A 7,747-nucleotide genomic window follows, 5' to 3' on the forward strand; every position below is an offset into this window, starting at 1 on the left:
ATGCTGGTTATGAACTTAATCCAAGATTCCTTCTGGCTTTGGCGTCTTACCCACCAAGCATATGCGTGGGCCTGCTGGAAAGCGATGTGGTTCAAGAATGTGGGACATCTACAGAAAGTATCCCAGGCCCGTTTTTGAGCCTCCTGTGCCATGTGGCAGGCAGGATTTCATTAAGGATGAGGATATACTGGAAAACATGTTGAGGTTTTATGAATACACTGAGCAGCTGCTTGTATAATATAGTCAGTTACTGCTGTCAGACAGTCATCTATTGATGGCTTAGAAATGATGGCAGGATCAAGTTCTGCAAGAGCAGTAAAAGAGGGCCAGTTTACTTGATCCAGCTAGCATCAAAGTAAGTGGGTCAGGTGGCATTGACCATGGCCAGTCTCTCTCAAAATTCCAGGAAAATGATCACTGCCATGTGGATTATTGTCAACTCTGCATGAAAAATGGGAGAATAGTGAAGAAGAGCAAATTGAGATGTCAACAGCAGTAAAGGATTGGCTAGGAGCATGAAAATAAGTAGAAGAGCCAGTATTGAAAAGAGAAAGGTTGTGATCATAGAGCATATGTTCAACAGAGCAAGCCCTCCTACCAATATCAGCACCTCTGCAAAGGGGGTGATGTCCATTAAATCTCCCAAGATTAAAAAGGGAGACGGCAACTATTCAATGAGAGCATCAAGGTATGATTGATCATAGGTCTCTCCACGCAACAGGTAAAGAGAACAAACAGCGATGGTATAACCCAAGGAAACATGGATGGCTATGGCCTCCAAGGGTGTGTCGAGTGGCAAAGACAGTGTAGGCACGTGCTGATCAACCAACAGTGCCACCCCTCATTACACATGTCCATCACACAGCCTGTCATTTCTGTACAAAGAAAACCACCAAAAGGTGACTGTATCGGAAGGTTTCAAAAATGTTTCCTGTTAGGAAAGACATATAGGATGGTGGGAAACAATCAATGTTTTGATGTCATCCAGATTAGAATGTAAACCTTGACAGCTCCAATGTATCAAGGTGACCATTTTCATTCATGTGTAGGCAAATTGGGTGGAGAACCCTTATGTTTATGACCATGTCTTTTTTCTTTACTGTCTTTATTTGAGGGAGTCTATCAACCTCCATGGATCCTGCCCTAGATCAATTGGGAAGGTCTTTGCTGTTGGAAGAGGATTCTAGTGAATGAGAACATGAACAAATGATCATTTTGCATCTTGGGATGGGAGAAAATGTATCTGAGAATATGCCTGTAGCAGAAACCAAAGGAAGTGGATCTTGGGATTTGTTGGAATGTATGTTAGGGGCAGAGATGAATGTTGAAGTTGATTCATCAACTTTTTTAACCATAGAGGTCAAAAGACTTTTCATTTGTTTTGAGAACAATTCTTTTGGAAGCACAGAGAGATCTGTCTGCACTCACACTGTAGTAGTGGAATAAAGGGCAGCAGCATACATCTGAAATGAAGTGGTGAACAGCAACTCTCGAGCCTCAGAATAAATAATGTTATGAATCATTTTCAAATGTTGCACCTCTTTTTCTTCCAACCATTTAGGGCAAGAACAAAATAAGATGGTGAGAGCCATTGCAATTGATGCAATGAGGGTCTGTCTTACACTTATAGGCATCATGGTCCTTGCTACTGCAACAAGCACACATTAAGGAACCACGACATGATGTCTTTGAGTGACCGAACAGCTGACATTGGAAACATCGAAGAGTGTTTGGAATGTATGGCAATACCAGGCAATTAAGATAACCTGCCTCGATGGTGGCAGGTGGACGTGGTGATGTAAATGCCAGATTGAGGATATCGGTCAACATCATAATTCCATCTTTGTGAGTGGAGAAACCAGCGAGAACCTGACTCAGGGATGTTCTTCAAATCCCTCTCAACAATGACTCCTCATGATGAATTGAAAGTAGTATTAGGTGTCACCTCAATACATATATCCCCAATTACTTTTGAATGCAAGAGTAGTACACTGTGTTAAGATGTGGATGTTTCCACAAATATGTCACTAGATCGAAGCTTCTTTACTGACTTTGGAGAGCCAGCAAGTCCCTCTATACCCTTCTGAATGAAAAACGGAGACATTTGTCCTAAAGGTTTGTCTGAAAGAGTGTGTAGGATAAGAAAATAAGATAGAACAGGTGTTAGAGATGTTGAAGATTGCTACTAAGAATCTTCAAGAATTGATTGTTCACCTATGGACTGTTTTTTCACTACTGTATTCAAGTTTTTATTTGGAGGATCCATAATAAAAAAAGGAAATTTCGGTGTCCACTGATCCCAACCACTATGGAGCCCTACAAGAGGATGCACTACAATGTCAAACACGAACATTGCAGCAACACCAGGGTTTTGTGAACACTATACCCAAACACCAGTATCAGATACATTGTCCACAACACCTGTTGAGAACATTCAACATTGGTATTTGGTTGACTCTAGCCCAAGTCGACCAGCTGACTGACCCAAGGGGTGCCACCCCAAGGCTGCATGTCTACAGGAATTCAAGGCCAAAGTGGTGTGTTAGGGTTGGAGTCCTGAAGCATTAGGATCTTCTCCTCCCCTTCACGGGTTGCCACGCACAGCAAACAAGTGGGTAGATGTCTAGATCCCAGAGGAGGTAAACTGAAAGAACAGAACCTTCCCTGGGTGGTCCCCTCACCATGTACAGGAATCCATACTGAGGGGTGCAAGGTAAGAATGCTTCAATTAACAAAAATGTAATGGGAAGCTAATATCCATTAATCTTTATTCATTTAAAAACTGTTGATTGCTGAATAACTTGTTCATTTAACCATATCACGACAAGACATGAGTCAAAGGTCACATTATTGTCAGGGGTAGAAATATTCTAAATTTTCAGCAGGACACATGTCCTGCTGGACAGTGAAACTTGCCAGACATTTGAAATTTTAGCAGGACACCTCAAAATTGCCACCAGACATTACCAAAAACAAAAAATCAAGTAGAGACAATTATTATATAAAACAGAATCATTTTACTTATGGCACTGAAACATTATTTCAAAGCAAGTGACAAAAAGTCTTGTATGCATTAAACATGACACATCAATGAAACTGGTAGATTTGGTCATCCAGCACTAAGACATCAGCTGATGTAGACTCAGTATCTCTATTGTCTCTATGTGTGTGAGTTCCATGTGGACTCACAAATCGTCTGGTTTTTTACTATCCTTCCACCAAGATTCTACAGACTTGCACAGTAATTCTGTGCTTGCAAGTTCACAGGTCTTATTCTTAGCTAGTTTTATTGTCATCAAGTCATTGAGAGAATCATTTATTACTTTGGACTGCCAGTCATCCTTAATAACTGTCATCTGGGAAAATCCACGTTTTGGTTCAGCAGATGACATACCAAGGCCAAAACTGTTGATCCAGGGAAAGGTTTACCATCCTCAACAGTAATTTGACTTAACATGTGGGCCCACAATCCTCTTGCACTACTGTTCAGGGACTCATCCAATTTGGCAAATCATGTGGCTTTCAGCAGTGTCTCGTGTAAGTCAGCTTGGCAAATATCAGCTGCAATGTTGAAACCCTTAGCTTCTAGCAGAGCACCAAAGTGATCTGGAGTTTATTATGGCCATAAGATGACAATGCTTCCTTGCTTTTAGGCCAGTTGCTTGGTTCAAAAATTTGAAAGGCACCAATAAAATCCTTATCAAATTCTTCAAATCTCTCATTCAGATACGTGACAATTTTACCTGTGAAGATGGCAGTTTCTTCAGCCACAGCTTCAGCAACTGTCTCTTTTGTGGCACTTTTTGAGCCTCTGGCCCTTGTCTGACCACTAATAACAATCACCTTTCCTCTAAGTAACCACTTGCCAGTTTGTTCACATGTTGTGAGCTCTTTAACAATTTTGTGGGATCTCTCAACATGATTCAGATTGCCCAGCTTCTCTTTGCAAACAGCGAGTTTGTCAGAATTTGTTTGTTTGTTTGTTTGTTTGTTTTGGAATTTCGCACAAAGCTACACGAGGGCTATCTGTGCTAGCCATCCCTAATTTAGCAGTGTAAGACTAGAGGGAAGGCAGCTAGTCATCACCACCCACCGCCAACTCTTGGGCTACTCTTTTACCAACGAATAGTGGGATTGACCGTCACATTATACACCCCCACGGCTGGGAGGGCGAGCATGTTTAGCGCGACGCGGGCGCGAACCCGCGACCCTCGGATTGCGAGTCGCACGCCTTACGCGCTTGGCCATGCCAGGCCTAGTTTGTCAGAAACAATGTTCACAGTAGCAGAATTGTCTTGCATTTTGAGCCTAAGAGATGTCAAAACAGGCAGAACTGCCAAGAGTATGTCCATGTAGAGGATGAATTTAAGGCTTGTCAAAGTACTGCATAATCCTGCAGCTTTATGTCCATGTTCACCTTTGTAATGCAGCTTTACTTGATACAAATGCTCTGCTAAAGCTGGCCAGTTATGAGAAATTGACTGCAGAAAGTGCTATTTGTAGGCCACCCACTGGGTTCCTGTCCCTTTTGTTGGCTTTACCAACTTCTTTGAGGCCAGCCCAGTTCTGTAGCAAATTGTCATAAAACATTCATAGGTTTTCTAAAAAGGTTTGGATACTATCAAGGTAAGGGATGTCCTTAATTGCAAGTTCCAATCTGTGACTAACACAGTGGATCCCTATGAAATAAGGTTTTTGCACCTTCAGTCTGTTTACAAGTCCTTTATTTGTGCCAAAATTGACAGCTGCTTCATCAGCTGTCAGGCATACAATTGATTCAAGCCAGTTGAGAAACTTGCCATATATGGACAATGCTGCAAGTACAAAAAATTAGTACCCAATATTAGTTACTTTTTGTAAAAAAAAAAATATGTAAATTTGTACTTTGGAAAATCCAATTGCTCCATTATCTATTACACTAGTAATGCTAAGTTAAGCTCCAATTCTGTCAGTGGTAAATATATGGTTCTTCTTGGTTTAAATCAATTGAAAAATGCTTGAGTGTTCACTGATGTATATTAATAATGGAATGACTATGTAAACCTAAATTAAAACACAAATGTACATGAAATATTGTCCATTTTAATTTTTCTTAATTTGGAATTCAGGATAAGTACAGAAAATTCTCATCCCAGGTAATTAAGAAACCTTTACCTGAACTACATGCTTGTAGCAAGTGTTCAGAATCAGCCTTCTCAACTAACTGCAGACACAGGAAGTGGGTTACTGGATAACAATCACTGTCAAAATATCTTACATTGATTATCTCTTGCTCAATGTTGGCAGTGTCTTTTGAGCCGTCAGTCATAATGCCAAAGAATAATGTGGAGTGCAGACGAGATTGGACATTAATTCTAATTGTTTCTGCAATATACTTCGTGAAGATATCTGCTTGTTTGTCATTGGCATAATGTTCTGTTAAGTTCATACCAAAGTTGTACTCCTGCAGCAACAGAAGCTCTTGAAAATCGCTGAATGGTTTGGCATTCAAAGCCATATAAAGGGCAGTCCTGAACAGCACAAGCAAACGATCTTTCTCTGGTTAAGTTTGCTCAATATTTTCATCATGGGTGTTAAATCAGGTGTTTCTTTTGCTGTCTTAGCTTGACAACTTAGCAGGGGCATAGATCCTGGGGGGATGGGGTGTACATCCCCCTTTCATTTTAGGTGGGGGGTATGGTGCATACAATCATCCCCCCCTACAGTTTGGTCTGTTGAATTGTTTTATTGCATCACAGGCCTACAAATTGTGTGTTTGTTCTTGTGATTCTCGTGTTCTTACCAATCGAATTACATAATTAGGCCTAGATGTGAGGCCCGGCATGGCCTAGCGCGTTAAGGCGTGCGCTTCGTAATCTGAGGGTCGTGGGTTCGCGCCCGAGTCGCGCCAAACATGCTCGCCCTCCCAGCCGTGGGGGCGTTATAATGTGACGGTCAATTTCACTATTCGTTGGTAAAAGAGTAGCCCAAGAGTTGGCGGTGGGTGGTGATGACTAGCTGCCTTCCCTCTAGTCTTACACTGCAAAATTAGGGACGGCTAGCACAGATAGCCCTCGAGTAGCTTTGTGCGAAATTCCAAAAACAAACAAAACAGGCCTAGATGTAGGCTTTAATATAGGCGTGCTTCTAAGCTTTTTGATCTAAGCGATAGTTCATAAGTATCAGTCAGTAGGCCTAAGTATACATGCAAGTATCGTGGCAACAAGATTACTCTGTGACTGCATGTTTACAGCTTTCAGGTTTGCATAATCAGAGATTACCAATTTGCAATAAGTGGTTGCAAAAATCATCCCCCCCATTGGGTGTAAAAAATCTACGCCCCTGCAACTTAGACTGTGGGTGCAACTGTTTTCATGCTCCATAACAGCACTTGCTCTCAGGTTGGAAGATCCTGTTATGAAGGTGTTCTTCTGCCTTCCACTACTTTGGTCATATTCCTGACAAATTGAGCAAAACATCAGTCCGGTAGCAATATTATACTCCAGCCATGGTCGGCCTCTATTCCATTCATCCTGGAAACAACGAGTAGACTTAGCGTCAGTACTAGCAGTAACAGTTTTTGCTTTAACACTTGGGTTTCGGTCAACAAGCTTGGGTTTTTTCACTCGGGGTTCCATAATATTGTCTTCTGATTCATTAGTCTTGCTTGTGAAACCAAACTGAAATAGAACGTGAGACTTTAGCGTTTTTTTACTATCAGACGCCATGGTCAGATCATCATGAATGTTTAGCAGTCACGTGACTATTTGGGATGGCATGGATAAGGCGACCTAAAAAGCGCATTTTGTGAGAGTTCATGACCGTTTTTTAAAATTTGCTTTTTTTTTTTCTCTTAAATTAAATCTTAAATTTTGCAAGCTATTTTTCACTCATTATAGAATATACTTTTAAGCAAATTCTTTGGGCTGTGCATACACAGCTTTTGCGTCATTTATTTTTGAGGGGACGATGTATTTGTGTCCGATATGTTAGGAATATGACCACCGTTCATGATGTCCGGTGATAGATGGGAAAGTGAGGGTCAAACTTAATTTTTTAACAGACATGTCCTGCTTTGAGTAGAAAATTTCGAACCCTGATTGTGTTTGTTGACTTGCATTCAAAATATTTTTGAACTACTATTTTATAAATTTATGTCAATAAGTTTAGTGTCAAACTGCAAATTGTAATTCAGATGTCAGTAATATACATTATTCATTTGTTTTATTTAAAGGTGAATATTAAAAACCACTTAAATATTAATTTTTGTGTATCATAGTTTGTTGAATGAAGCACTGATCCAAATTTGATGTTTACCATGCCAAAATAACAAACTCTATAGTTTTATACAAAGTACTAACTCAAATTACTGATATTATCAATCTAGGATATAAAACAAGAATCTCCTATCTTTTTTATTTGTTGAGATATTGCTAATCTACTGAATCAAACACAATGACCTCCCTTACTGTTCACATTTTTGCAAAGGCTCCCTCATGGACACTTATTGTGTATGACATGTGAATAACCAATCAAAAACTCAGAATGCCCACTTTGTGGCTTTCTCAGCCATTTCATGTGTTGGGATACCACTTTGTTCTTTTAAAATAAGATTTCAAGGATGTAGGTTGTGTCTTTAGCCTGCTTGAAATTAAACTTTTTTTAGACCAAAATACAGCTTAGTTACTAAACTTGATAAATTATAATGGAATTCTATGGTATTGAAAAAGTAATTTATTATTTTTTGGTTATTCAAATATCTATATAA

This window comes from Tachypleus tridentatus, chromosome 13, assembly GCF_004210375.1.
Source record: "Tachypleus tridentatus isolate NWPU-2018 chromosome 13, ASM421037v1, whole genome shotgun sequence".
Classification (NCBI taxonomy): domain Eukaryota; kingdom Metazoa; phylum Arthropoda; class Merostomata; order Xiphosura; family Limulidae; genus Tachypleus; species Tachypleus tridentatus.